Source organism: Wyeomyia smithii, chromosome 2, assembly GCF_029784165.1.
Source record: "Wyeomyia smithii strain HCP4-BCI-WySm-NY-G18 chromosome 2, ASM2978416v1, whole genome shotgun sequence".
NCBI classification, from domain to species: Eukaryota; Metazoa; Arthropoda; class Insecta; order Diptera; family Culicidae; genus Wyeomyia; species Wyeomyia smithii.
In genome coordinates this window covers 78,430,871-78,448,651 of record NC_073695.1, presented here as the reverse complement: position 1 = coordinate 78,448,651, position 17,781 = coordinate 78,430,871, and the positions used below count along the sequence as shown (strand labels likewise).

Sequence of the window (17,781 nt, the reverse complement as noted above, 5' to 3'; positions counted from 1 at the left end):
ACTCTTCTGCAATTTCCGATGTGAACTTGAGTAAGTTTTGTTTTTCAATTCGTTTTTCATGCGAATTGATACGAAATTGTAAACGATTTTTCGATACCTTTTATCAATACACTTTATTTAAAATCTCATGTTTGTTAAGATTTTTTTTCCATTCCCGGTTCCCGGGAATCGTAAAACATAATTGACAGCAAACGACGAAGTGTAGAAAGGTTCACTTCTACGAGGCGTTTTCGATTTTTGAATTTGGAGGATTTTAGAGTGCAACGACTTTAACATAATAAAACGTATGTCCTTCTTCTTTTTTTGGAGTCAAAGCCGAAGAGGTGTTGTCAGTAATATGATACTGAATATAGATTTGAAGAGCTAATTAAAACATTTCGATGTTAACCAGCGTTGCAACGTCAAACATCAAATCACGTCAAACGTCAAATCGCATAGGTTTCTCCGCAAAATTAGATCGGAAATAAACTCTCCGCTACACTCACAGAAAAATCATGCTTACCAAAAAATTCAAAGAAGTCAACAGTATTCCAAAAGTACATTAGAACACCATCTGTGTTGAGTTTGGAGTATGCTCTGTATGGCCTTTAATTTAAAAGGCAGAAAAACTCTTCACAGATCGTATGAAATGCAATACCTTACATTAAGCATCTAAATGTGAGGTATTGCATTAGGATTGCCATTCACAGAACAGCTTCAAGCACGCAATTTATCAAGAGCAAAAGCGGTACACTATCCCAGTGTACAGGGGGTTGACAAAATGAGTGAGACAGGCAAAATTTTGTCAATTTTTAAATGGCCAGAACTTAACGAAAAATGAATCAATTTTAGCAAAACAGGTTTTATTTTACCGCAAAACTATCCTAGTTTCCTAGTATTACTTGAGAACTTGATGTGACTAACGGACACCGGAAAAGTTGCGGCTTTTAGGAGTGTGTGTCAAAATGTACATTTTTGCAACGCTTAGAACTATTTCTAACATCTTGTTTCTTTTATGTTTATATGTTGTAAAACTACAGTTCATTCCGAGTTCACGAGTTCATTGGTACCCAAAGGATGAAAATTCATCAAGGATCCATCGAGATATGAATTAATTAGGTATGGGTGTTGTTTTTACGGTTTTCCGGACAAACTGACGCGGTTGGTCAAAGCGACGATGGATCGAGTGATGTGTGTAGTTCGTGTTTCGGGGGCACTCTCGAGCCCCTTCAAAACCCGAAGAAGGCTGAGGCAAGGTGATGGTCTCTCGTGCCTACTGTTCAACATTGCCCTGGAAGGTGTCATTAGAAGAGCGGGGATTAACACGAGTGGCACGATTTTCCAAAAGTCGGTTCAACTGTTTGGTTTCGCCGACTATATTGACATTGTGGCTCGGACCTTTGTGAAGATGGCGGACACGTTCATCGGACTAAAGGCTGAAGCCAAACGGATTGGACTGGTCATCAATGCATCGAAGACGAAGTACATGAAAGGAAGGGGTTCACGTGAAGACAGTAACAGTATCAGTAACCTCCCACCTCGAGTTCAAAAGGTGGTGATGAAATCGAGGTGGTCGATGAGTTCGTGTACCTGGGCTCACTGGTAACTGCCGACAACGATACCAGCAGAGAAATTCAACGGCGCATTATGGCAGGAAATCGTGCATACTTTGGTCTCCGGAGGACGCTTCGATCGAGTAGAATTCGCCCGCGCACCAAGTTAACCATCTACAAGACGCTGATCAGACCGGTAGTCCTCTACGGGCATGAGACATGGACTATGCTTGTGGAGGACCAACGCGTCCTTGCGGTGTTTGAGCGGAAGGTACTGCGTACCATTTTCGGTGGACTGCAGATGGAAAACGGAGTGTGGAGAAGGCGAATGAACCACGAACTGCAGGAGCTGCTTGGGGAGCCATCTATCGTCCACACCGCTAAGATAGGCAGGCTGCGGTGGGCTGGGCATGTTGTAAGGATGTCAGACGACAGCCCGGTAAAGATGGTTCTTGAAACCAATCCGTCAGGGACGAGACGGAGAGGTGCACAGCGGGCAAGGTGGATCGATCAGGTGGAAGACGACCTGCGGACCCTACGTAGACTGCAGAGCTGGCGAACTGCAGCCATGGACCGAGTGGAAGGGAGACGACTCTTACGTACAGCAAAGGCCACACCACGGCTTGGGGCTGTTTGGTAAGGTAAGGTAAGGGTGTTGTTTTTGCTGTTTTTTTCCTGTTGGGTATAATTTTCCTTGGGTTCGCAGCACCAAGGAACTCAAACTTTCTCGTAAATCAATATATCTAAATAATGACGAGAGATAGAGAAAGGCAGTCAATGGATAACTTCTTGGAAATTATCTGAACTTTTTTAAAAACCTAAATTAATCCACCTAGTGGTGCAGAAACCTTTGTTATACAATTACTTTATACATATTTGGCCAGTCACTTACAAATCGTATACCATCATAAGTCCAAATTCAATAATGAATGAAATGAATTTGAAAGATAGTTTTCATAGAGTTAACCAAAGACGATCATTGAATTAAAGCTTGATGTCGTTTTTGCAAATAATATGAATGTTATCACTGGAGTACATGAGTCTTATTTTTTCGATCACAAACCAATTTTTAAATGCTGGCTAGAAGTAATTGATTTTTTTTTTTGAGATAATCGAACGTGGGGAAACAGTAATAGATAACAATGATGCTAATTCCACACTAGAATAGCAAACATGTATGTTAGTTTAATGCGGTTCTACTTATTCGCTTTATTTTCAGAAATCGCAGGACCTAGATTTATGAATCAGCATCAAGTTTTTTTACGAATTGAAGCAAACTTCTACAAACCTGCTCTCGAAATATAGTTTAGAATTATACAGGAAAAGAATATAGCTATTGATGAAAGTTGTCAATTTAATTCTATCTCCAATGCGTTATCTGAAAATGAAGGTTCTCCACAATCTTTGAGAATTTTGGATTTTCAGAGTGTAGGCGAGAACATTATCGTTTTCGAAGGCCTAGGCTTTATAAAAAAATCCGAAATAAAGACTTTTTAAATCTTGCTACGATAACGGGAAGTGGAATAACATGGATACTCTGTTTGCACTTAGTCTTAAATTAGAAAGCAATATTTATATCTTACATGAGCACATTGTATCATTCATAGAGATAAGTTTTCACCTGCGCACACTAGTAAACGTGTATGGCCATGTAGAGTTGTTTCAACACTTTTTCCTTATTTTGCCGATTACGTTCACCAGCTACTTTAGATTCCTGGTCACAAATTTAATACATAAAATAAGTATTCAACTGAAAAATTTTCCAGCTGTTCAAAACGTAGCATGTCAAACAAAACAGCGAGTTATTTGTGTTTTTCTCAACGGGTGGCACTAACAGATTCGTACGTAAATAGGTCTATACATCTTTGGTAAAGCTTTTCAAAATATCTGCATCTTTATTTGTTTTACATGTGGGATCAGATTTTGCTACAATGCTTGGCTCCCGAAAGCTGTAAATGTTTCTTACTCTTCGCAAATCTAGGTTCAACGTACAATTTAGTATATATTTTATAAGAAGTGAGGACGGGAGCTTCGGAAGAAAAGGAGCTAAGTAAGCATTGCAGTATCTTCTAAAGTCTGGTTCAAATTTTCAAGAAAAAGCTTAAGGGTAATTTATTTCCACCAGTTAAGACGCACTACGAAGAGTGTAAAGATTATGAAAAAGTTGTCCATGATTGTTGATTTCCTTTGAGAAATAAATAGCGATACGAAAAAAGAGGGATAGAGAAGAAGAAAGGGCAGTGAGAGAGAAAAATTATCCAGAAAGTAAAATATCCCATGTCTAAAATATACTTTGGTCAAAACTCTACAGTTCAAGCAACCAATAAAAGATCGCACTCAGTATGATTTTCAAAGATCTCTGGGGCTTTCATTTGAGCATGCAAACATCAAAATCGGAATAAGCGTTCTGTAAAGAGAGTTTTTTTGTTATTTTTCTTTCTTGGGTCGATTTTGATATACTACACATATAAACAACATATTTACACATACAAACGTACAGGCACACATACACAAACATACATAAATTGTTCAATTCGTCGATCTGAGTAAATTGGTATACAACACATGGCTCTCCGTGCCATCAATTTTGCCTTAAAAGTTAAATTTCTTATATAAAAAATACTCTTTGATCAATATTTTAAAATCTAAGCCACTAATCAAAAAACCAACTTGGTAGCATTCTGGGGGAGCACAGTAGCTTTCGTTTGCGTATAAGATCATTAAAATCGGATATTGCGTTCTGTAAGAAAGGTGCGTTAGTATTTTGCGGCACATACATACAGACAACATACATACACACACATACACACACATACACACGAACAGACATTGCTCAGTTCGTCGAGCTGAGTCGAATGGTATATATGATTCGGCCCTCCGGATCATGGATCTATTTTGCGTTTTTCGACCGATTTTAGAACCTTTGTTTAGTATAACAAAGGTAATATAACAAAGGTAAAAAAGAATTTAAGATCCTGAACTGAAAAAATATGATTTTAAAAACTTGCATTTAAAAATATCGGTTATCTTAAAAAAATTTCAAATGTTTTCTTAGATTTTAATTCAGTTCTTTAAAACTCTTCAGAACAAACCACAGTGCATAATGGTCCAGAAACCGAATTCTGGGAGAAATTCGAGTCTAGAGTTCGATTGCAATATTTGATAAAGCGCTTATTGAGAAATTATCAAAAACTAGTGTGAGCATAAAAATCACGTTTTCAAATTAAATTTCCTCAAATATTGGGTTGGGGGAAAAAAAAAGTTGTATTTCTGATCGAAATTTGACGCTGTATTTAACATACAATTCCGATTTAAGTCATTCTGTTCGCAAACTTGTTGCCATTTATCAGACAACTTCATTATTCCCCCTTTATAAAGCCCCCCCCCCCACCCTTCTTCTTATTCGCAAAAAACTAGGACAGCCAGTTTTCGCAAGCCTCTTTTGAGGCCAACTTAGTATCACCAAGAGCGTTTTGCATAGACCGGAAGAGATGGTAATCACTCGATACCAGGTTCGGACTATGCGGTGGGTGCGATAGGACATCCCATCCGAGCTCTCGTAGCTTCTGGCGAGTCATCAAAGATGTGTGAGGCCGAGCGTTGTTCTTGTGGAAAACAACACCATTCCTATTGACCAATTCTGGCCGCTTATGGTCAATCGCCTGCTTCAAACGGTCGAGCTGCTCACAATAGAGAACCGAATTGAGGGTCTGGCCATAGTTGAGCAGCTCATAGTGGATTCCCTTGCAATCCCACCAAACACACAGCAAAACCTTCCTGGCCGTAATCCGGGCTTGGCGATGGTTTGGGCCGGTCCACCGCACTTCGACCACGATTTTTTTCGCTTGAGGTTGCCGTACGTGATCCACTTTTCATCACCAGTCACCATTCACTGTAAAAATGGGTCGAGTTCGTTCCGTTTCAGCAGTGCATCGCAGGCGTTGATTCGATCTAAGAGTTTTTTTTGCGTCAACTCGTGTGGCACCCAAACATCCAGCTTGTTTTGGGATCCAATCTTCACAAATGGTTCCAAACAGTTTCATGGTCTATACCCAGTTCCTGGCCAATCGAGCGAACGCTCACATGCCGGTCTACTTGGATGATTTCCACGATTTTATCGGTTTCTATGACGATTGGCCTATCAGTACGGAGTGTATCTTCGATAGCCACTACACCAGAACGAAATCGATCAAACCAACGCTGTGCTGTACGAATCGTTACAGTATCGGTCTCATGAACTTCACAATTTTTTTTGGCCGCCTTCGTTGCATTTTTACCTCTCAGGTAGTAAAAACGTAAAACATGACGAATTTTTTACTTGGTGGACTCCATCTTTGACGCGCTATAACTTGAGAATGAAACGTACGATCACAACACTGTCACTTGTAGCACAGATTGTCGTCTCTAAATAGCCGTATAGTATGACCCGACGCGATAAGTATACTGCCGGTAACCGCATAACTGTCCCATACTGATTTTGGTCACTTTTGAGTTATCATCGGGAATCGACTTAACTGTTATCATATTTTCTTGAAAAGAATTAAAATTGATACTTTTGTATGGAAAAACATGGAAAAAATACCAAGTTGTTCTTGTCCCATATTGAAAGTACCCGCATTACAGTCCCACTGCATAGTGGTGCAAACTGCAAACATATAATTTTGCTCCAGATTAGTGTATATCGGATTATTTTAGGCATACACAAGTATGTCATTTAATTAACTAGACTAATGTTGTTTTTCTGAAGTACAATCTACGTTGTCAATGATACTGCCGGTTGCTGGTTGAATTTATATGTAATGGGACAAAATATGCGAGTACTTTTGAAATGTACCCGCATATTTTGTCCCATTTTGTCTTTTTTTTTTCAAGTTATATAACGTAAAACCAATTCCATCCATGATTTTTTGTTCTCAACGATAAACTTGTGCTGCCATGAAACTGTTATGGTCGTTGGTTTTGGATGTAATTGCTGGAAATCCGAAAATTCACGGACAACATTAAATCGCCGTTTTCGCAACATGTTGTTTTTCATTATGGGACAGTTATCCGGGTACCGGCAGTACACAAGAACGAAATCGATAAACCAACGCTGTGCTGTACGAAACGTTGCAGCATCAGTCTCATAAACTTCACAAAACTTTTTTGGCCGCCTCCGTTGCATTTTTACCTCTCAGGTAGTAAAAACGTAAAACATGACGAATTTCTGACTTGGTGGACTCCATCTTTGGCACGCTGTAACTTGAGACTGAAACTACGATCACAACACTGTCAAAACGTCACTTGTAGCATAGATTGTCGTCTATAAATAGCCGTAAAATATGACCCGACGCGATAAGTATAACACAAGATATGTTTAATTGTTGCCAACCCAATATAAAAACAACATATTTCTAAAAAATCATTGAGACCAATAGATACTTCAAATGTTTGCCGCACAATGCAAGGTTTTTTATGTAAAAACATTTAAAACTCGGAAAATAATTGAGATATTCACGATGTCAGTATTGAAACTTGTTTCTCTCAGAAAACCAGTTTTAATGTGAAAATTGAAATAAAACAGTTAAGCCGAAAAATGTGTTTTTTTTATTTTCACTAAATCAATTATTACCAAAGATAGAGAAAATCTTTTTTCTACAAAATGCTTAAAATTAACGAAACTATAACATTGCAGAACAACTTTTTCTTCAATCTACAAAAATAAAAGAGTTAGGTACTTGATTTTATCGAATATTTGGGTATCCGTAATTAATATTGCTATCGAGCTTTAGATCCAAATTTCCCTCTACTTTCGGTTTCTGGACTATCGTAAAACCAAAAAAGCTAGAAAAAGAAACACCCATAGTTAAATGATTAATATCTCGATGGTTCCTTGACGGATTTTCGATCTCGAATCGAATAATTCTAGTTTATTGGTAAGATTTACCTCTAAAAAAAACACGATGCCAAAAAAAATTCTTCACGTTGCAAAAATGTGAATTTTTTCACACACTCCTAAAATGCGAAACATTTCCGATGTAGGTTGGTCATGTGAAGCTCTCAAGTAATACTAGAAAACAAGAATAATTTTCTCATTCTGTGCCGAACACGCATCAGTATCGGACGTGTTTGGTGATCGCTGCGATAGAATATAAAACAAAAGACGTGTGAACAAGTGTTGGCATTGTTTGCCTGGTCGAGTGAAATAAATCCGGGTTCAAGGTCGTGCCTTTGTGCAATTGTTTCGCATCGTGACTGCCAGCTGGTGCGTAAGCCGATTTGGCTGCTGGCTGAATTGTGCTACAGCAGTGGTCGAGACACAAAAGACGAAAAAGAAGAAGCCATCAGTTGACAGTTGAGTTGTATCGCTGTATTGGTGCTGCTGGCTGTAACGGCTGCAACTTCGAACGATCGGACAACCAACCTTACTGGAAGGGAGAAGTAAAAAGGTACGTGTTCTTGTCGGCGCTAGTGCGCTAGACTTAGTGCGATGGATGTAGATCCCTCGCCTCCCGCGCCACCATCCCCGAACCCCTCTGACCCTGACCCTTCTGTTACCCCCTCCCCTGTTCATTCTTCAGTCCCCCCTCGCCCCAGGCTTTACCCAGACGGAGCCCAGGGCAGCTATACTGTCTATTTTCGGCCAAAGGCGGGACCGAAATCAAAACAGTTGAACCTCTTGCAGATTTCTAAAGACCTGACGAAGGAGTACAAGGGCGTGACCGAAATTTCCAAGGTCCGGCCTAACAAGCTCCGTGTCGTGGTCAGTGATCTGGCACAGGCCAATGCTATCGCTTGCTCTGAGCTCTTCACACGCGAGTATCGCGTTTACATACCCGCACGAGACGTGGAGATCGACGGTGTCATAACCGATTCGAGTCTGTCCGTTAAGTGTATATTGGAAAGTGCCAAAGGGTGCTTTAAGAACAACACATGTCCCGATGTAAAGGTGCTCGACTGCAAGCAACTGCGGTCAGCATCGATCATCGGTGGCAAAACAGTATACACTCCGTCAGACTCGTTTCGAGTTACGTTCGCCGGGTCAGCATTACCAAGCCACGTCTCGATCCACCGGGTTCGTCTCCCTGTGCGATTATATGTGCCTCGCGTCATGAACTGCCTGAATTGTAAGCAGTTAGGCCACACCGCCGCCTACTGCTGCAATAAGGCACGTTGTGGCAAGTGTGGGGAGAATCATGCGGATGATTCCTGCAGTAAAAGTGCTGAAAAATGCATTCACTGTGGGGAGAGTCAGCATGAGCTCTCGACATGTGCGGTGTACATGCAGCGTGCAGGGATAAAATAAAGAGGTCTCTCAAAGAGCGTTCGAAGCGTTCTTACGCTGAGATGCTGAAGAAGACCGTTACCACTTCTCCCATTACATCAAACCCTTTTGATCTGTTGTCCTCTGATGAAACCGATTCTGACGGTTCACCAGCGGGAACATCTTACGCCAATCCTGGGGAGTCTAGAAAGAGGAAAAATATTTCCTCTCCTAAACTTCCCAGAAAAGGTCCTAAGATTTCTCAAAGTGAAATGAAAGTTACAAACAAACCAAACAGTGCTGCGGAAAAACCGAAGCAAACTCCTCCTGGGCTTGCAAATTTAAAGTCCCAGAAGGAGTTCCCAGCGCTGCCAGGAACATCTAAAACCCCAGTTGTTCCTTTTGCACTCCCAGTTGATGAAACAAACTCTGGATTAGTGAAATTTTCTGACATTGTGGACTGGATTTTTGAAACTTTCAATGTACCCGATCCAATTAAAATTTTTCTTACAGCATTCCTTCCAACAGTTAGATCATTTTTGAAGCAATTGACTGCCCAATGGCCTCTCCTTGCAGCGATTGTATCCTTCGATGCCTAATTCAACTGCGTATATGAAGGATTCTATCTCTGTCTTACAGTGGAATTGTAGAAGTTTTTTACCAAAAATTGATTCGTTTAAAGTTTTGATGAATAAAAACAAATGCGATGCATTTTCCCTTTGTGAAACTTGGCTTACTTCAAATATTGATCTCAACTTCCATGATTTTAATATTATTCGCCTTGATCGAGACACCCCATATGGAGGAGTACTTTTAGGGATTAAAAAGTGCTATTCTTTCTATCGTATTAACCTCCCCTCGATTCCAGGCATCGAAGTTGTCGCATGTCAAATGACAATACAAGGTAAAGAGCTTTGTATTGCCTCAATATATATTCCTCCCAGAGCACAGGTTGGGCAACGGATGCTCTTTGATTTAATAGAACTTCTTCCCTCGCCACGTTTGATTTTGGGAGACTTCAACTCTCATGGCGTGGCTTGGGGTTCCCCTTACAATGACAACCGCTCCTCTTTAATCTATAACCTTTGCGATGACTTCGACATGACTATTTTAAACAACGGTGAAATGACACGTATCCCGAAACCTCCAGCGCGCCCAAGCGCTTTGGATCTATCCTTATGTTCGACGTCGCTACGGTTGGATTGCACATGGAAGGTAATCCTCGATCCTCACGGTAGCGACCATTTGCCTATTCTTATTTTAATTAATAACGGGTCAACTCGCATGCGACCAATTGACATTCCGTATGACCTCACACGGAATGTCGATTGGAAGTTATACGAGGAAATGATTTCAAAAGCGGTCGATTCGATTCAACATCATCCACCACTTGAAGAATACAACCTCCTCGCGGGCTTGATTCTCGACGCCGCGTTGCAAGCCCAAACGAAGAAATATCCCGGCGTAACAATTAAAGAACGGCCTCCCACTCCGTGGTGGGACCAAGAGTGCTCCGATGTCTACACGCAAAGATCCGACGCGTTTTTGGCCTTCCAGAAGGGAGGTATACCTGGCGACTATTTACGGTATTCGGAGCTTGATACCAAGCTTAAAAGCTTGGCTAAAGCAAAGAAACGCGGATATTGGCGTCGGTTCGTGAACGAGACGTCGAGGGAGACATCGATGAGCACTCTTTGGAACACAGCCCGAAGGATGCGGAATCGCGTAACGGTCAACGAAAGCGACGAGTCTTCAAGTAGGTGGATATTTGATTTTGCCAGGAAAGTATGTCCGGACTCTGTTCCTGAGCAAAATATTGTTCGCGATGCGTCTCCGGGCCACGACGCGATAGAATCACCTTTTACGATGGCAGAATTTTCAGTTGCCCTCCTGTCCTGTAACAATAACGCGCCTGGGTTAGATAGAATCAAATTCAACTTGTTGAAGAATCTACCCGGCAATGCCAAGAGGTGCTTGTTGAACTTGTTCAATAAGTTCCTGGAGCAAAACATTGTACCGCAGGATTGGAGGCAAGTGAAGGTGATCGCCATCCAAAAACCAGGGAAACCAGCTTCTGATCACAACTCTTATAGGCCGATTGCAATGCTATCCTGTATCCGGAAATTGATGGAAAAAATGATACTCCGTCGTTTAGACCATTGGGTCGAATCAAATGGCCTACTATCAGATACTCAATTTGGCTTCCGCCGTGCCAAAGGGACGAATGATTGTCTTGCGTTGCTTTCAACAGATATTCAGCTGACGTATGCTCGCAAAGAACAAATGGCGTCTGCGTTCTTGGACATTAAGGGGGCTTTTGATTCCGTTTCTATTGACATTCTTTCGGGTAAACTTCACCGACAAGGATTTTCTCCAATTTTAAACAATTTTTTGCACAATTTATTGTCCGAAAAGCACATGCATTTTACGCACGGCGATTTGGCAACTTTTCGCATTAGCTACATGGGTCTTCCCCAGGGCTCATGTTTGAGCCCCCTTCTTTACAACTTTTATGTAAATGACATCGACTAATGTCTGGCAAATTCATGCACGCTAAGACAACTTGCAGACGACAGTGTAATTTCTGTTACAGGAGCCAAAGCTGCCGATTTGCAAGGACCATTGCAAGATACCTTGGACAATTTGTCTGCTTGGGCTTTACAGCTAGGTATCGAATTCTCTCCGGAGAAGACTGAGATAGTAGTTTTTTCTAGGAAACATGAACCTGCTCAGCTTCAAACACAAATAATGGGTAAAACGATTTCTCAGGTTTTGGTACACAAATATCTTGGTGTCTGGTTCGACTCTAAAGGCACCTGGGGTTGTCACGTGAGGTATCTGATGAAAAAATGTCAACAAAGAGTGAATTTTCTTCGTACAATAACCGGACAATGGTGGGGAGCCCATCCAGGAGACCTTATAAGGCTTTACCAAACAACGATATTGTCTGTTATTGAATACGGGTGTTTCTGCTTCCGCTCCGCAGCAAACACACATTTGATCAAACTGGAGCGAATACAATATCGTTGTTTGCGTATCGCCTTAGGTTGCATGCAGTCGACCCATACGATGAGTTTGGAGGTCTTAGCTGGAGTACTACCATTGAAAAACCGCTTCTGGAGCCTGTCTTCTCGTATTCTTATCAAATGTGAGGTCTTGAACCGTCCCGTGATTGAAAATATTGAAAGGTTAATCGAACTTAATTCTCAAACCCGTTTTATGACATTGTATTTCAATCACATGTCCCAAAATATTAACCCTTCTTCGAATATTGCAAATCGTGTCGACTTATCAAATACTTCTGATTCTACTGTGTTTTTCGATACATCCATGATAGAAGAAACTCGTGGAATCCCGGATCATTTACGCGTGCAGCAGATCCCCAAAATTTTTTCCAATAAATATCGAAACATCAACTGCAACAATATGTTCTACACTGACGGATCACTTCTTGACGGGTCCACTGGCTTCGGTATTTTCAATAACAATTTAACCGTCTCCCATAAGCTCGATAATCCTGCTTCTGTTTACGTCGCAGAATTAGCTGCAATTCAGTACACCCTAGGGATTATCGAAAAAATGCCCACGGACCATTATTTCATCTTTACGGACAGCCTCAGTTCCATTGAGGCTCTCCGATCGATGAAAGATGTTAAGCACTCTCCGTATTTCCTGGGGAAAATACGGGAACATCTGAGTGCTTTATCCGAAAAATCGTATCAGATTACCTTAGCGTGGGTCCCTTCTTACTGCTCGATACCGGGTAATGAGAAAGCGGACTTTTTGGCTAAGGTGGGCGCAACAAACGGTGATATTTATGAAAGACCAATTGCCTTTAATGAATTTTTTGCACTTGTACGTCAGAATACGATCATCAGTTGGCAAAATGCTTGGACCAGAGGGGAATTGGGAAGGTGGTTACATTCCATAATCCCCAAAGTATCGACGAACCCGTGGTTCAAGGGGTTGGATGTAGGTCGGGATTTCATTTGCGTGATGTCCCGGCTCATGTCCAATCACTATAGATTTGACGCGCATCTCCGTCGTGTTGGGCTCGGGGAAAGTGGTATCTGTGCCTGTGGTGAAGGTTATCACGACATAGAGCATGTGGTTTGGTCATGCCCTGTACACCGTGACGCCAGGTCTAAATTAATAGCTTCCCTGCAGGCCGAGGGTAGACAGCCGGCTGTTCCTGTTCGTGATGTCTTGGCGAGCCGTGACCTATCCTATATGTCCCTTATATACATTTTCCTGAAATCCATCCACGCCCCAGTTTAATCCTATTCCCTTCCGCCTACATCCAACCAAAAGACAAGAACACGTTAAGACCCCGGATCAGGAAACAGCAACTAGACCCGCACGATACTCTCAGGCCCCGAGGGAGACAACCCAATATGCCAGTCCTTAATATCTTGGCCCAGCAGCGGAACATATTTAATATGCTGCTTACCTATGGCGATGGAAAACCATCAAACAACAAATCAGTGTTTTTAATGCAAAACATTCTAGCTTTAAGTTAGATTCAGTCGGCAGCGAGGATAAAAAATTTGCTTTTAGTTATTAAGATACTTTAGAAAGTGAGCTACCAGATATAATTGGCGCCGTTAAACATTAAATTATAATTGTGCCGTGTCAAATAAATTATAGATGAAGAAAAAAAAAAGAATAATTTTCTATTAAAATAAAATTTTTTTTATCAAAATTGGTTCATTTTTCGTGAAGCTCTGGCCATTTCAAATTGACAAAATTTTCTCTGTCTCAATCGTTTTGTCTACCCCCTGTACATCGAAGATGATGCAATTGAATCTCGAGTGCCAATCCAAAGAGAGAGTTGAACGAGATTTGCGGCCAAGTGTAGGTAGACTGATGAGAAGTCGTATCTGCTAGATGCGATAAATGGAAACACTTTCTTGGTGTAGTGTATTCGCATTTTGCGCAGGCCCTTGCATCGGTCAATTCCCAGCTACATAAAATGTTAATTGAAATTCAGAGCCTTTTCTCGGTTGTGTTTCATACAGCGGCTAGAAAGAAACATGCCCATTTTGCACTAAGGAAGTGTATTCTGGGATATCCTGCACTAAAGCAGGAACAAGCCGACACTTCAAGTTTTTGTACCTGTTGAATAAGGTGTATTGTGTCATATCAAATAAATGATTTAGTAAAAAAAAATACTGCGAGTAAACTATTTTTCAATTGAAACGGAAATTTAACCTCTTCTTACAGCTTGGTTCAACACCTGCGAGCCTGATCACTCTAGAGTTGAAAAATAGAAAATACTTGAATGTCTAATGGCCAGTCCTGGCTGACAAGATTCAGCGGAGCACCTGATTCCCAAAAGTCGGCCCGGAGTTTAGACGTCCAAGTGGCCAAATGCTGTTAGTAGCCTAATTACTGATAAGTCTAAATTAAAAAGCCGGGTTACAGTTATTCTGTCTGAGACAAGAATAGTAAAAAGTTTGTTTTTAGTTTGTCAAAATAAATTCTGATCTCGAACCAGATTTATTCGAAGGTATACGTCATAAAATTTCTGGTACTTAAGAACTTTGGGTTTCCAGAACTTAGTTAGTTGATAGCAGGCCGGATAAGGAGTCTGCCGTTGAAGTCGTGTTACTAAGTTTACACCTCATCGTCTTACGCAAAATGTAATTAAAGTTTACACGCCTGATCAAACATCGCCGTAGAAGGTCGGTCCGATCGGGCCGTGCTGGTATTTATAAAAACATCCGATTGAATTTACCATCAGTAATGGTATGAACTGACGTCAGATTTTAAGTCTAAAACATTGGTTAGTGCGGTTAATGTTTGTTGAGCACATTGATGTGAATTGAGCGGGCTATCACTGCAACACCATAGACGACACTCAAAGACGAAGAAAAACTGTTACTAGTTTTTTTTTTTCGCTGATCGTAAGTCAAATTGTTTTCATTATTTGAACATTTAAAAATGGTTTTAGAATCCAACACGAATAATTGTTTCGATAACACATGCACGGACATAGAGAAATAAAACTAACCAAAATAAGCCAGTTTCAGTCAGTTTACTCCGTCCGACCGTGTCCGTATTTGTCCGTCAAGTAAACGAGTTCTCTGAAAATTCAAATTAATGAATCGCGAAGCCTATGCCTGTCGCGCGGCGCATATATTTGCCAAACGAATTCCGCTAAAAAATGATAACAATTCCGATGAGCTCAGCGCGGCTGCGAAGCCTACACGCAAACCGCAGCCAATACCACATACCGCCAAATGTGTGTAGGTACGACCGGGCCGGAGAGCTAAGCTTGCGAGTCGGGTTCGGCTAGAGCCGCAAGCACCCAAACTGCGACATGATGGGTGCTGGCTGCTACAGGGCCACCTTCAACACACCCACAGTGCATGTTTGCACTATCACGCACACGTGTGCAGCCTGACTGATCCAATATGGCGGTGCTTTGCTGTGATGCGAAATCCAGCACACAACCAAGACGAGGCTAAAAAACCCGCTGGATCACGACTGCTCGGTAGTTGCACCTTTGCACTAGTGCATGTATCGAGAGCTTGAAGGAAAATTCTGGACCGTCTGATGAACTGACAACAGTTTGCCTGTTTTTATTAGCCCGTTTATTTTTTTGGGCTTCTTCCAAATTGCTGAGGCATGTTTTTGTTTTTCTCTTTCTCTTCCTTGAATGAATGTCACTGTGAATTCCCGGAAGCAGTACCTCCTTTTTGGGTTTATCTTTTTTTCGCCTTTTTAAAATGGGTACAACTTGCTACATATGACCAGGTCCAGGATCATGCAGCGAAGGTTAAGTTCAGTTGAAGAAACTGCACTGATGTGTATCCAGTTCTTGAGTTCACTTCACAGTTGCGCATCTTGCTGCCGCAGCAGGCTGCACATTTTCTTAGTTGTCTTTTCTAAAATTGCAGCACTGTTATCGACATCACACTTGGAATCGCTTGCAAGTTTCTCCTTATTTGCCGTTTGTCTTTTGTACTGCATTTTTTTCGCTACGGTTTACCACATTAGATCTAGCAAGTGGTGCTAGATATGAAAGTTTGCACTTAATTTAAGCAATCTGCTTGATAAGGACTTTTAACAAAGGATATGTTGTTCCTATGAACTCTGCTTGAATCATGAATTGTGTTCACAGAACTTCCTTTAAATTGTGCATCTATTAGAAAAACTTCAAACAAAATAAACATTTGTCTAATTCTTATAGATTCTAAGATTCATAATGTCAGACTATATTCTTATCGAATGTTGTTGTAAAATACGAGTTTATTTTCGAAAACACGTGACACCGATGGCAACACTGATTTCTACGGTACAGCGTCAGAGCCAAGTTGTAAAATTTACAACATGAGCTATATGTATTTTCATTCTCGATTTTGTGTCCCACGTCGAAAACAAAAAGAAGGGAAAACGGTCAGTTTCGAATTGGGAATACAGAAGATGCATCACAATGATGGTTCCCGAGAGCGATCGCTCTTGCTGCAGCACGCGTGAAAGGACCACGGTTCAAGCATAACGGGATTCGTTGAATTCATTGTGTATGATTTATGTTCAATCTGTCGCATTTGACTTTTTTGCGTCCGAGTACAAGAAAAGAAAACGACGGACAATTTCCTCCGAAGTGAACAATGCAGTTGATGATAAAGAGAGTTTCCACAATCAAATGACCTCAATCGCTGTATCTGTTACTAGATTTGTGACATTCTTTTCAATTCGTATAATCCTGAAAAGCCTTCAAAATATTGAGTAGACAGTCCTTTTCACCATCTGTCGATACTAGTTCAAGCTGTAGAGATGAATTCCCATAAAATGGCAAATGACTCCTATCGTGTTCGTGTCTCTCGCTGAGTGTGTAGTAGTTTCATACCTTGCGCACCTTTCAGTAAATAACACATTCTCTACTAACAAGTTACTCGAGTGATAAATGATGACATATCGAGCCATTGTTTACTCACCTTCTTATGACTGGTCGAACTGGTAGTATGAGTATACCACACTAACTGGACCAATGTGTTTCCTTCAGGTAAAATCTGTGCAGCTTATCTTAATCCAGTAGACTCTTCTTTGACTCCTTTTCACCAAACGAAAAGCTAGAAGAAAAAACACACACACACAAAAATGTGGCACTTGAGAAATTTCGCCCACTGAAATCACCACTGGATTTTCCCGGAAATCCAGTTCACCTGGCGCAATTTTCACCCATCAATATCAATTCTCACACTTCAAGGTCAGGGTTCCCGAATGAAATTATTCACAGTGTAAAGCACCCGCTAATTATTAAAATGTAGAAAAAGAAAAAAAAGATAATCCAACACTGGAGAACAACCAACTCACTTTGCTTCGATGGTAAATTCAACGGCGGTACCCAACTTTACTCGGCTAAAGTTTACTCAGCAGTGAAACAACATGTCCGCTGCGCTTAGCTTTAGGCTGCCTGCCTTGCGCGACCGATGGCACTCAGACTCACAGTTTGATGCGCAACACGTTTTCTCTCGATTTTCTCGTTTTCCGTTCGAGCAGTACGCAGAACTCACCAAAAGCATCAGTGCTGCCGGACTTCACTTTTTATACCTTGAAGACTACCCTGTAACGAGATGAGTTTGGATGAAACCTCACAATGATGCACAAACAAGTAAAGTTAAATACTACACGAAAAGCTTAAGTTATTGCGTCAATTATGATGTTCCAGTTGCTATATAACAATGTAATCAATCCGTACCCGTTTTCACCATCCGATAGTCCATGAGTACCAGTGTGCTACACACTAGCGAACCTATACATTAGAGAAATGACAAGACACTCACCGTTAAGGCAACTGTCAACATCAAAACGGATAACGGCAATGCAAAATTATACAGATCGCCCGTTTTGATGTTGACAGTTGCCTTAACGGTGAGTGTCTTGTCATTTCTCTAATGTATAGGTACGCTACTAAACACAGACGGGTAACTCAGAGAGCACGTAACATAAGTCGGAGAAAATTGTGCGCCAACATGAGCTTTGGCTCATTGGCGTTTC

General features: G+C 41.2%; 1 protein-coding gene across 1 annotated transcript in view; it reads right to left on the bottom strand.

The window, feature by feature from the left end:
• Positions 1-17,227, bottom strand: part of LOC129721700 (insulin-like growth factor-binding protein complex acid labile subunit) — a 54,697-nt gene extending 37,470 nt beyond the window's left edge. Inside the window, exons 1-2 of the mRNA XM_055674582.1 lie at positions 17,098-17,227; positions 16,719-16,853 (exon numbers count right to left, since the gene is read on the bottom strand). The gene's annotated coding sequence lies outside the window, so the exon portion shown is untranslated. The remainder of the gene's footprint in view (positions 1-16,718; positions 16,854-17,097) is intronic.
• Positions 17,228-17,781: the final 554 nt, after the last annotated feature.